Source organism: Triticum aestivum, chromosome 6D, assembly GCF_018294505.1.
Source record: "Triticum aestivum cultivar Chinese Spring chromosome 6D, IWGSC CS RefSeq v2.1, whole genome shotgun sequence".
NCBI classification, from domain to species: Eukaryota; Viridiplantae; Streptophyta; class Magnoliopsida; order Poales; family Poaceae; genus Triticum; species Triticum aestivum.
In genome coordinates this window covers 392,384,892-392,398,534 of record NC_057811.1, presented here as the reverse complement: position 1 = coordinate 392,398,534, position 13,643 = coordinate 392,384,892, and positions in this window count along the sequence as shown.

Genomic DNA, 13,643 nt, shown 5'->3' with positions numbered 1-13,643 from the left:
TTGAACTCTGCTGATAAGCAGCTTGCCCTGTCCAATGCCATACACTCTAGTGGATGTGCTGTGATTTGCTTGCAAGAAACTAAAATGGCCTCTTTTGATAATGCGTTCATTAAATCATGCTGTCCAAGACGCTATGATAAATTTGCTTGCGTCCCCTCCAGGGGAGCCTCTGGTGGTCTTGTTACAATATGGAACAGCTCCATCTTTCATGCAGATATTGTTTCCTCGGATGATTTCGCTCAGGTCATCACTTTCAAGTCATTGCAATCCGCTCATCGTTGGACTCTTGTGAATGTCTATGGACCTTGCCAGGGGGAACAGAGACTTGCATTCATCCATTGGCTTGTCCATTTGAACATCCCTCACCATGAGGATTGGTTGTTAGTCGGTGATTTTAATTTTATCCGCAGCCCCGACAACCGCAATAAACCAGGTGGTAATCTTAATGACATGATAACCTTTAATGATTTCATTCGTACACAAGCCCTCATCGAACTACATATTAAAGGTCGATCCTTCACATGGAGCAATATGCAGTCCGACCCCCTCCTCGAGCAACTAGATTGGTTCTTTACTAGCTCCAATTGGACCGCTTCTTTCCCCAAAACCATGGTCAAACCTCTAGGGAGACCAGTTTCAGATCATATACCTTGTGTTGTCACAATTGAAACCTCCATTCCAAGATCAAAGGTGTTTCGTTTTGAATCTTATTGGGTACAGCATCAGGGTTTCTTTGAGATTGTCCAGCAAGTTTGGGGCAGAACAATTCGTTCTGATAATATGGCCACGGTGCTTTGCAGAAAGCTAAAGACTCTCAGACATGCTCTTAAGACTTGGATCAGAGGGATTTCTAGACTGTCTATTGCCATTGAAAATTCCAATAAGGCACTTCTTGAACTTGATGAGTTGGAAAACAAACAACCACTATCATTACCAGAAGCAAACTTTAGGAGGATTCTCAAGTCACATGTTCTTCGTCTTCTCTCTTATCAACAGCAATATTGGAAAAAACGTTGTACTATACGTTGGGTTAAATTCGGAGATGAGAACTCCAAGTTCTTTCAAGCAATGGCCTCTGAAAGGATGAGAATCAACAACATTGCCTCCCTGACCAATGACAATGGCATCATCGTGGAGGATCATGCTGGAAAAGAGGCACTCATTTTTAATACCTTCAGGCAAAGATTGGGCTCGGCATCACATCATGAGATGAAATTCGATCTGGACAGAATTATCAAAAAAGTTGATGGGTTAGAGGAGCTCACTGTTCCATTCACCACGGATGAGATCGATAATGTTATTAAGCTCATGCCTGCTGATCGTGCACCTGGCCCGAATGGATTTAATGGTGCGTTTCTGAAATCTTGTTGGCACATTATCAAACATGACTTCTACAAGCTCTGCTTCCAATTTTTCGATGGTAGTCTTAACCTTGAATGCATTAATGATGGCTTCATCACGTTAATACCCAAAAACAATGCCCCATCATCACTCAATGATTATAGACCAATCACTTTGCTAAACTGCTGTCTCAAAGTCATAACGAAGCTTCTGGCCAACCGACTGCAAAGAGTGATCCTACGCATAATTCACCGAAACCAATATGGATTCCTCAAAGGCCGCACCATCCAAGATTGCCTTGCTTGGGCATTTGAATATATTTACCAATGCCAGGCCTCTAAGAAAGAAATTGTGTTACTCAAGCTTGATTTTGCCAAAGCGTTTGACACTATCGACCATACAGCCATGCTTACAATAATGAAGAATATGGGCTTCAATGACAAGTGGCTTGGTTGGGTGCAATGCATCTTTGGGTCTGGTAAATCTGCGGTTCTTTTGAACGGTGTACCCGGACGGCAATTCCACTGTAAATGCAGAGTCCGGCAAGGTGATCCCTTCTCGCCTCTGGTATTTGTATTGGCGGCTGATCTCCTACAAGCAGCGATAAACGATGCCTACACTCGAGGAGCAATCCAGCTCCCTTTCCCCTCGACCATTCAGACGGACTACCCTGTCATTCAATATGCGGACGACACTATTCTAGCCATGCCAGCATGCACAACACAAGCAAGAATCATCAAAGATATTCTCTCGGACTATGCTACCTCTATCGGCCTATAAACTTCCACAAGTCTACCTTGATCCCCATAAACTGTCATGATGACACATACAACTGCATTGCAACTATCTTCGGGTGTGTGGTGGGGAAGTTGCCCTTCACATACCTTGGTTTGCCTATGGGGACGACCAGGCCATCTGTGCTAGACTTGTTTCCTCTTGTTTGTAGGGTCGAAAGAAGGCTCTCTGCTACACTCAACATGATCTCATATGGGGGGAAACTTTCACTACTCAACTCGGCCATCACCTCCCTAATCATCTTTGCTCTTTGTACTCTCAAACTGCCAGTGAGCATTATTGAGCTTTTGGACAAAATCAGACGCAAATGTATATGGACCAAAAAATCGGAGAATGGGGATTCTTGCAACTCTCTCGCGGCTTGGGACATGGTCTGTCAACCCAAGGCTTCGGGAGGACTCGGTGTCATTAATATCAAGGTACAAAGTGATGCCCTCCTCCTAAAATATCTCCACAAATTCTATAACCGATGGGACTTGCCCTGGGTGGAGCTCATTTGGAACATGTATTATAGCAACAAAATCCCCCATGCATCTGATCCCTGCGGGTCCTTCTGGTGGAGAGATGTGATGAGACTAATGCCAATCTACCGAGGGATTACAAAAGCCCAAGTTCACACGGGAAATGACATTCTCTTCTGGAAGGATCATTGGATGGATGGTATTTTGGCAGAGACGCACCCGAGGGCTTTTTCGTTCGCCACCCAGGAAGATATTTCGGTTAGAGATTTCTTGGGGGCCACGACTTTGCGAGCAACATTTCATCTACCGCTTTCGATACAGGCGCATGCAGAGACTAGGGATCTCCAACGCCTTGTACGTGATATTCAGCTGCACGATAGCCTCTCGGGGAATGATAGCTGGAACTGCACTTGGCTGACTCAGAAGTACTCGGCCAGCAAATACTACAACTTCTACTTCAGGGAGGTTCGGGTTCATCAAACATATACCTGGCTTTGGAAGTCCAAGGTTACAATGAAAATAAAGGTTTTTGGGTGGCTGCTTCTTTTTGATAGACTTAACACCAGAAACATGTTGAAGCGAAGGCATTACAACATTGGCAACGACTATACTTGTCCTCTCTGCGAATCCAACGTGGAAGAAACACTTGAACATCTTTTCTTTGAGTGTGCTTTCAGCAAGGAATGCTGGTCTACTATTGCCATTTGCTGGAGTTCTCAGGGCTCACGATTGGATTGGATAAGCACAGCAAAAACTATATGGAACAAGCCAATGTTCATGGCAATATTTTTACAAGCTGCCTGGAGTATCTGGAAGGAACGAAACAATAAAGTCTTCAGAAGAATAGCACCCACAAAAACATCTTGGATCTCAAGACTAAAGGAAGACCTATCTCTCCTAACTCATAGGGTAGGAGACAAACATATCTCCTTTCTAACCTCCTTTGTAGCTACCCTTTGATTTGTTTCTTTCCCAACCTCCACCCATAACCAAATGGGATGGCATGTACAGATCCATATGTAAATCCCCCCGCATTTATTAATTTAATTACACAGTAGGAGCCTCTCCTACTGTTTCAGGTGTCAAAAAAAACAACGGCCGGGGCAGGAGGCCTTGTGCGACCGCCAGCTCAGGTTCTATCTGATTTGTTTGACGCGTTGGCAACGCTGATAGCGGAGGTTAACCCGGCGGATCAGGAGGCACACAATGCGGAAATCGCGAAAGTGAAAGATCAGATCACCCAGGCCAAAGCCGACTTGGCAGCTGAGGATACCAGGATGTCCGCGGAACGGGCCGCTTTGGATGCACAGGCTTACCGGCTTATGCTGGATCAGAGTGCGTCGAACGAAGACCTGAAAAGGAGGTACCGATCTCGCCTGCCGCCGGTTTATGATGCTAGAAACCTCTTTAACACCCCAGGAGCAGGGACCAGTAATCCGCCGGTGGTAAACCGGGTGGAGGCACCTGGAGCAGGGGCACCGGTTCAGCCACGTTTGGTGGATCCGCCTCGTCAGAACAACATTGTAACACCGCATGTCCCCACGCCACCGGGTCATTACTCTAACCCGATGGACAACATTGTCGCTGCCGCTTCACGGCTGGCCGCCATCCCGATCGAAGGTGATTCTCCAGCGGCGGTCGAGACACGTCGGGTTAAGGAGCTTCTTCAGACAACCTTGGTTCAACAGGAGGCTTATTCATATAGTCGCAATCGGATTCATTCCACTCCCCGTCCAAGCCGGAGTTATAGCAGGCGTATGGATGAACTGGCAATGTCAAGCAATGCGCGGAATCGTGATCCGCCCCGTGGCAATAACCCGGCGGGTGGTGCTGGTGATGCTCAGGAAGTGCTGGACCGGGCTCGGGCACGCAGAGAGGCCGAGTTAGCGGCGTAGCATGAAGCCCGTCAGCTTACTCCGGTTCGTCCAACCACATCGGTGGAACCAGGAGTTACTTCTAGTTCTTTGGGAGTGCCGTGTCTCGTCCCAGCGTTGCGCAATGTACGCCTGCCCAAGGATTTCAAGGGCCCGCGCAAGGTGCCGAATTACACCGCCGATTTATCCCCTGAGACATGGGTCGAAAGCTATGAGATGGCCATGGAGATGCTGGATGTGGATGATGCGGCATGTGCGAAATACTTCACCATGATGCTAGAAGGGACGGCCCGCACTTGGCTAAAGAGCTTACCGGCTAATTCTATCAGGTCATGGGCCGAGTTGAGAGCCCGGTTTATCCAGAATTTCAAGGATACATGCAAGCAGCCCATGTCAATTATGGACTTAGCTGCCTGTGTCCAGGAGGAAGGAGAATCAACAACCCATTGGGTGCGCCGGGTTTCGGAGATTTTGCATTCATCGGACCGCATCAACGCGGATACCGCAGTTTTAACATTGGAAGGCAATTGCCGGTTTGAACCCCTGAAGTTGAAGTTGGGACGGCTCAAACGTCATTGTAATGACAAGGGAACCCTCATGGCTGCACTGGTGAAGTATGCCGACTCTGATAGTACCAAGGATCCCGAGTCTGACGATGATAAGACAGGGAAGGGAAAAAAGAGCGGCAACACCAAGGGGCAGCATCACAACCCGGTGGGTCATGGAAACGGCGGCAATCGTAAGGCGGACCACGGTTTAGACTTTGTGGCTAATACTAATACACATGACAAGGGCCAGCGGCGTAAGGGTAAACCGCCCCAGCGCGGTGGAGGGCCAAGTCCTAACCCGGACCGTTTGTCTTATCTGTTGAACCAGCCCTGTCCAAAGCATGGGACGAAGGAGAACCCGTCCACGCACCTCTGGAAAGATTGTTACATCATGCAAGAGTTCAAAAATTCTGATTCTTTCCGGTATGATCATGGACCAGGAGGTGGTTCGGGCCCCGGGTCTCATGGGCCGGGTTATGGTGGAGGAAATTCTGGTTCAGGCTTCCACGGTAATCAGGGTGGACATAACAATCAAAATAATCAGGGCAACCAAGGTGGCTATAATCATCAGGGCAATCAGTAGCAGCAGTCGGGTTACCAGAGCAACACGAAGCAGTTGAATAGCGGATAGTATCATGTCTTCACCACTAGCTTGGACAAGCGCGATCAGAAGCTTCATAAAAGGGCGGTGAATGCCATTGAACCGGCGGTGCCCCGTTATTTGTGCTGGTCCGAGCAGCCGATTGTGTGGAGTAGAGAAGATCATCCACCCCGGGTTGACAATCCGGGTCATCTGGCTCTGGTGGTGGCACCTCAGGTGGGAGGTTATAAGTTCACTAAGGTACTCATGGATGGAGGGAGTAGTATCATTATCCTTTATTATGAAACTTTCCGTCGCATGGGGTTAACAGATAAAAATCTTAAACCGTCCAATACAGTGTTCCATGGTGTGGTGCCTGGTAAGTCGGCATATCCTGTTGGTAAGATAGCTCTGGAGGTGGCTTTTGGAGATGAGCATGACTCAAGATTAGAAACTTTGACCTTTGAAGTGGTGAAAATCAAAAGCCCGTATCATGCCCTGTTTGGATGGCCAGCTTATGCTAAGTTTATGGCACGACCTTGTTATGTCTATCTGCAGCTCAAGATGCCGGGTCACAAGGGAACTATAACCGTGCATGGGAGCCGCAAGATCGCTCTGGAGTGTGAAGAAGGTGATGCGGCTTATGCTGAGTCGGTTTGTGCAACAGAAGAGTTGAAGTTTTACAAAGACAATGTTGATCCAGCAGATATGACTTCATTGAAGAAACCAACTACAGAGCATGATCCGGCCCTGAAGTTTAAATCGGCTGACGAGACTAAGCTTGTTGACTTCGTGCCTGGCGATTCGTCCAAGCAGTTTAGCATCAGCGCTAACTTGGATCCGAACTAGGAAAGCGCACTCATCGAGTTCATCCGTGAGAATCGGGACATCTTTGCGTGGAAGCCTTCTGACATGCCAGGTGTACCGAGAGAACTCGCTGAGCACACTCTCAATGTTGATCCCAAGTATAAACCGGTCAAGCAGTTTCTCCGCCAGTTCAATGAAGAAAGACGCAAGGCTATTGGAGAAGAAGTAGCCAGGCTCTTGGCGGCTGGATTTATCGTTGAAGTATTCCATCCCGAGTGGTTGGCTAATCCGGTGCTGGTCCTTAAGAAGAACGACACTTGGCGTATGTGTGTGGACTACACAGATCTCAACAAAGCTTGTCCAGCAGATCCTTTTGCCCTCCCACGTATTGATCAAATTATTGATGCTACGGCGGGTTGCGAGTGTTTAAGCTTTTTGGATGCATATTCTGGTTATCATCAGATCAAAATGGCAGTTAAGGACCAGGAGAAGACAGCCTTCATAACTCCCTTTGGAGCCTTCTGCTATGTGTCCATGCCCTTTGGGCTCAAGAGTGCCCAGACGACTTATCAACGGTGTGTGCAGAATTGTCTTCATAAACAAATCGGACGTAATGTTCATGCCTATGTGGATGATATTGTGGTGAAATCAAGGAAGAATGAGACATTGATTGATGACTTGAAGGAAACCTTCGATAACCTGCGGGTTTACAAAATGATGCTTAATCCGGCCAAGTGCGTTTTTGGTGTACCGGCAGGCAAGCTCTTGGGCTTTTTGGTGTCTAACAGGGGCATTGAAGCTAATCCAGAAAAGATCAAAGCCATTACTTCCTTGGCCAAACCGAAGTGTATCAATGATGTTCAACGCCTGGCAGGCCGGATTGCCGCGTTGAGCCGGTTTATCAGCCGCCTTGGCGAGAAGGCCATTCCTTTGTATCAGATGCTGAAGAAAATGGATAACTTCGTCTGGAGTGACGCTGCAAATGAAGCGTTTGAGGACTTAAAGCGGCAGCTGGCTAATCCGCCGGTTCTTGCTGCTCCGGTTGACAAAGAGCCATTGTTGCTATATGTGGCAGCTAACGCTCGGGCAGTTAGTGTGGCTATTGTGGTGGAGCGCAAGGAGGCAGGAAAGGAATATCCGGTTCAACGTCCGGTTTATTATATCAGTGAGGTACTTGTTGAGTCCAAGCAGAGGTACCCGCACTGGCAGAATTTGGTATATGGAGTTTTCATGGCAAGCCGGAAGCTTAAGCAATATTTCCAAGGTCATCCCATCACGGTGGTCAGCTCTGCTCCTTTGGGAGATATAATCCAGAACAGGGAAGTAATTGGCCGGATTGCTAAGTGGGCTATCGAGCTCGGGCCTCACGGGTTGAAATACATACCCCGAACGGCGATCAAATCTTAGGCACTTGTGGATTTCCTCAATGATTGGACAGAACTACAAGCGCCAGAAGAGAAGCCGGATCATACTTATTGGACTATTCATTTTGATGGGTCCAGGCAATTGGAGGGCTCGGGGGCTGGAGTCGTACTAACTTCCCCACAGGTGATAAGTTTTGTTATGTTCTCCGTTTAATGTTCCCTTGCACTAACAATGCAGCTGAATATGAGGCCTTACTCCATGGTCTTCGGATGGCTAAGGAGATGAACCTAAGCCGAGTTAAGTGCTTCGGTGACTCGGACCTGGTGGCTCAACAAGTGTCCGGCACTTGGGACTCCAAAGACCTACTCATGGTAGCATATCGTCGTGAGGTGGATATTGTTGCAGGTCACTTTAAAGGTTATCAAGTGGATCATGTGGACCGGCGGAAGAATGAAGCGGCGGACGCTTTAAGCCACCTGGGTTCCCAATGTAAACCGGTTCCACCTAATGTCTTCCTGGATGTTCTGCATAATCTGTCCGTCAAGCTCCCTGGTGAAGAGGATTTGGCTGTTCCTGATCCGAAAGCTCAGTTGGTGGCGGCTCTTCATGTTATCCCAGATTGGACGGTTCCATATCTGGCGTATATGAACCGGGGCGAGTTACCAGAGGATGAAACTTTGGCCAGGCAGATAATCCGGCGGTCCAAGTCCATGACTATTATCAATGGAGAGTTACATCATTGTAGTGTGACAGGGGCGTTTCAACGCTGTGTGTCTCCTGAGGAAGGCCGTGAAATTTTGCGTGAGATCCACGAAGGAGATTGTGGTCACCACAACGGTTCAAAATATTTGGTGGCCAAGGCGTTTCGTCACTGTTTCTATTGGTTGATAGCTCATGCTGATGCCGAGGACTTAGTCAAAAGATGTGATGGCTGTCAGAAATTCTCAAGGCGCGCTCATGTACCGGCTCAAGAATTGAGGATGATTCCAATCACCTGGCCGTTTGCAACTTGGGGGCTAGATATGGTTGGGCCTTTCAAGAGGTCCAAGGACAAGAAGACCCACCTTTTGGTGGCGGTTTATAAGTTCACGAAGTGGGTGGAGGCAGAGCCAGTTAGTAAGTGTGACGCAGCCACGGCGGTTCAATTCATCAAAAAGGTGATCTTCCGGTTTGGCTTTCCACACTACATTATAACAGACAATGGTACCAATCTATCAAAAGGAGCCATGAAGGAATTTTTTCAACGTGAGCACATCCGGCTTGACGTGTCATTAGTGGCTCACCCCCAATCCAATGGTCAAGCGGAGAGGGCCAATCAAGAGATCTTGAGAGGCATCAAACCCCGGCTTATGGTTCCTTTGCAACGGACGCCGGGTTGTTGGGTTGAGGAGTTACCTTCTGTGTTGTGGAGCATCAATACCACACCCAACAGATCGACAAGATACACACTGTTCTTCATGGTTTATGGAGTGGAAGCAGTTCTTCCTAGTGACATCCGTCATGACTCACCTCGTGTAGCGGCATATGTTGAAGCTGACAACGAGAAGGCACGGCAGGAAGCTCTTGACCTGTTAGATGAGGAACGTGACATGGCGGTGGCCCGTTTAGCGATTTATCAGCAAGATCTGCGTCGTTATCATAGCCGCCGGGTTAGAACCAGAACCTTTCAAGAAGGTGATTTGGTGCTTTCACTCATCTAGGATCAGACGGATATGCATAAACTATCCCCCCCCCCTTGGGAAGGACCCTTTGTGGTCAGCAAGAATCTTCACAATGGGTCATACTACCTAATCGATGTTCGAGAGCGCAAAGACTCACGTAAATCGGAGGAGGAGACCAACCGGCCGTGGAATAGTGCTCATCTTCGGCCCTACTGTACTTGAGCCATAGGCTCTACTTATGTACATATTATGACATTGTATATATTATGATCAATATAATAAACCGGAACCTCAGCTAAAGTGGGGTATCCGTTGTTTTTCTTACATCATGTGTGGTTACATGGAGCTTACAAAGCGGCGTCCGGTTTATCCCTTGATTCAGCTTCTCAAAGCTTTATATTACATCACTTGGGGGCTTGGTCGTATCCGAACCATAGTACACCTCTTGATCAGCGCAATGCCACATCATCACTTGGGGGCTGGGTCGTATCCGAACCACAGTCACACCTCTTGATCGGCTAAAAGCCACAATCAATCCGGGGCCAAAGAGAGTGTTGTAAAACAACAACTCAAACATAGGCACCCACTGAGCACAGCTCACAATGTTACTTGGGGATTCTTTGCTGTCGAAATGAACTAAGAATCTACACTTGTAACAGGCTATCAAGCCATGGCTTGGAAGCCTGGTGTATACACCTAAAACCCCGGGTTAACCTGCATATTTAAGTAAGTCACTCGGCCCAGGTAAACCTGGTATGACCCTTCGAACTTTAACAAGTTACTCTAAAATAAAGACCCTGAACTTGTCAAGTTAAAACGATGATTGGTTAAGGATTGAGGACCATCTTAAAAGGCTTTGCAAAAATGGTTTAACTCAGTGGCCTGGCAGCCATGAAAAGCCTCGAATTTGGGGCCTGGCAGCCCGTGAAAAGCCTCGATTACAACTGTTTTCATTTGCTTTTTGCTAAGTTTTCTTTGTTTTCATAAGATTTGTGATGTTTTTTAAACCGGTGTTTATCAACCCGGTTAGGCTGTCAACTAAAAGTTGTCAGTACACGATCAAATTATAATCCAGAGACTATCAGCCCGGTCTGGTTTTGACTCAAAGTCACCAGTATGGAATAAACCGGTGTTTATCACAACCCGGAACGGTTTTATTGTAAACCGGCATCGTATAACAGGAGTTACTTATCCTCCAAAGTAGGGTTATGGCCCTCACTACAAAGTTGGTCAGACAACATCATGCCTAAAAGTCGCAGGTATTATATATTTCCATATTTGGTTATCTTTTACAACCTTGGTTACAAATCTTGGTCATATATATATATGGGTATCATGACCCGCCCGGGGGTAAACCGCCAGGGCGCTTTAAGCTTCTTATCTGTAGGAACAGCTTGAATAAATGGCTATGGATTATGAATATCATATCTTAAGCATGTCGGAATAAGCAAGCATCAATCGCAGATAAATATGCACGAAGGCATACCAGACCAAGTATTTTAACTAGCCTATTACAAGGCGTTTCAGTGCCCAAAAGGATAATTGTTTTCACAAATACATGTTGCAGTATGTAGAAGACTAAAGCGGCCTCCGGTTCATGGTTGGTCACCAGCTTGGCCTGATGGCTGGAAATCAACAGTTGCCCAGTCGATCCCAGTTAGGGCTTGGAATACAGCTTCATCGCTTATCAGCGTGGACGGTTCAATGTCAGGGGCATAAGTGTGCTTACGGATTGGTGGGATAAGATTTTGCGCTTCTGGAATTGGTGCCGCAACCTGTCTGTTCTTATCATCATAACTCGCCTGATAGTACGAAAGATCTGCCTCTTCAACCAGTTGACAAGCCAATGGGCGTACTTCCCGGTTTATGATTCGGAGATCATCATTGCCAAATTCTGTTCCGTCTTCCTTTAAACTGGGATAGCCTTGGGCCACCTCCACTGGATCAAAGTCAGGTACCCGCGCTTTTGCTCGGGTTAGTGCGGCCAAAGCGCCCGTTCTAGCGGCAGACTTTTTTAGCTCGTCTACCCGGGCAGGAAGCATAGATAACCTTTCTAAGGTATCCTTGATCAGAGTGGAAGGAGGAATATTGTGTGAAGCGGTATAGATGATCCGCTGCGCACCGGTATACAATTGCTCTATCAGAGTGTAGGCAGCTTTCAACTTCTTCTGTACATCAGAGCCCAGATGGCTAATGCGAGTTCCTGCACCATTCTACACATCAGTAAACCGACAACACATGGGAAAGATATGTTGAAAGTATTAAGGAAAAGATGTTTACCGAACACAGCAGCAGTCATGGCATGAATCTGCCGCTTTACGCCGGTCAGTTCATCAACCACCGGTTTAAGAGCGGCTTCTGCGTTTTCAGCCCTTTTTATCAAAGCGGATTTTTCAGTCTCCCAATCCGCCCGCTCTTTGTTGAAGCCCTCTTTTAGTTTCTCCATAGCACCTAGAGCGCTGGTCAATTCTTCCTTCGCTTTGGAGGTTTCAGCTTGCTGGGATTTGAGGTTCTCTTGCAGATCAGCGCTTTGGCTTTCCTTCTTGCTCAGTTCAGCCTATAAAGAGACAGATATATAATGAGTTGACAGTACATATTTGAAGTACCAAGCACATAGCAAGTTATGCCCTTAGTACTTGGGGGCTAATGCATATTTGCTCTTTATCAGAAATTTTTACAAGTCCTAAGCACAATACAAGTATTCAGCTTGGCACTTGGGGGCTAATGTGTATTTTCTCATAAAATGCTGATATGGGAATCCTTCTACAAAGTCCCGGTTCATCTTTATAAAGTTAAACCGGGCCTTGGGGGCTACATCAGTGAAGTTAAGATGCATTGTTGCAAACATGAAATTTTTACTAAGTCCCGGTTTAAATTGGTATCTTAAACCATCACTTGGGGGCTACTGGAGTTGATAAGCTGCAATTAAATATAAGAGAGAAACACTTATGAAGTTACCTCATATCGCTCCTTCATCATATTTACCAAACCGGCTTCATAGTCACGGCTGGTGTACAGACGGTCCAGGAAGCCAGAGTGAAGGTCTTGAGCATTCAGATGGGCATAATTTGACAAATCGGCGTTCCATTTGCCTTTGCCAATTGCAGAGAGCTCATCTTTGGCAGTATGCTTTGACAAAGTGACAGGATTGCCAGGAGCGGTATGGCCAGTGCCAGTAATCATAATGTCATCATCTTTGTCATCAGCGGCCGTTACTGGGGTTGGCGGTTTGTCAGTATTTTTAACCGGACTTGCTGGTTTGTTGTCAGTTCGGACAGGGCTGGTTGGCTGGTCAGCATGGCTCGTGGTGTCAACTTCTACCTGCTCAGCAACGAAGTCATGATCTTGAGGCGGTGGGTCATTCAGTATGGCATCAATGTTGGTCTCTTCAGGATCTGGAGTTTTCTCCGGTTCAACAGCCACGTCCTCATCAGCCGGTTTATTCAACCGAGCTTTCTTGCTGGGTCTGGGCTTGGCGCTGAGAAAAATAAACATGAGGATCAGTACAGTATATATTAAAATAACATATCAAGGATAAAAATAAGTGTATGACTCACCCAAGAACTATTTTGAGGGGTGGACGTTTTGTGGCCGACGACTCGCCAGAAGATGAGTGAGAAGTGCCCTGATAATTTGAATCAGACGGGTTAAGAGGCTGGCGGAAACAACCTGCTTTGGGGCATGAAGTGTCAAGGGGATAAGAGACCTCTGATCGGCGTTTCCGAACCGGGTTGTTCGGTAAACCGGCGGAGGTAACTACCTGGCCGCTGTGCCGGGTTGTGCAGCGAGCCTCGTGCTACTGTGTCTTCAAAAGAAAGTTTGGGTCCAAGTAAGCAAGGGGGTGAGAAAATTTTACTTTCTGGTTTGCTCGACGGATTTTTTATGTTGGCAGAGGATCTGAATCGAAGGAAAGAATGATTACCTCTACATCATCAGCGTGACTGCCTTCAGCGTCGTCCTGATAATAATCATTGTCAATGACGTGTATGAAAAATGAACCAAGAGAGTCAAGTTCTACCTCTGATTCCGGATTACCCACATCGTCATCAGCTGGAAGCTCGGAGGATGCAGTGGTCCTTTTCTTGGCATTTTTTTAACAACCTTGGTCTTTGGACGAACCGGCTTGACCGGTTTATCTTGCGGCTTGACCAGTTTGTCTTGTGGTTTCGCCGGTTTGTCTTGTGGTGGTTTCTTGTTCCAGAATGGATCAT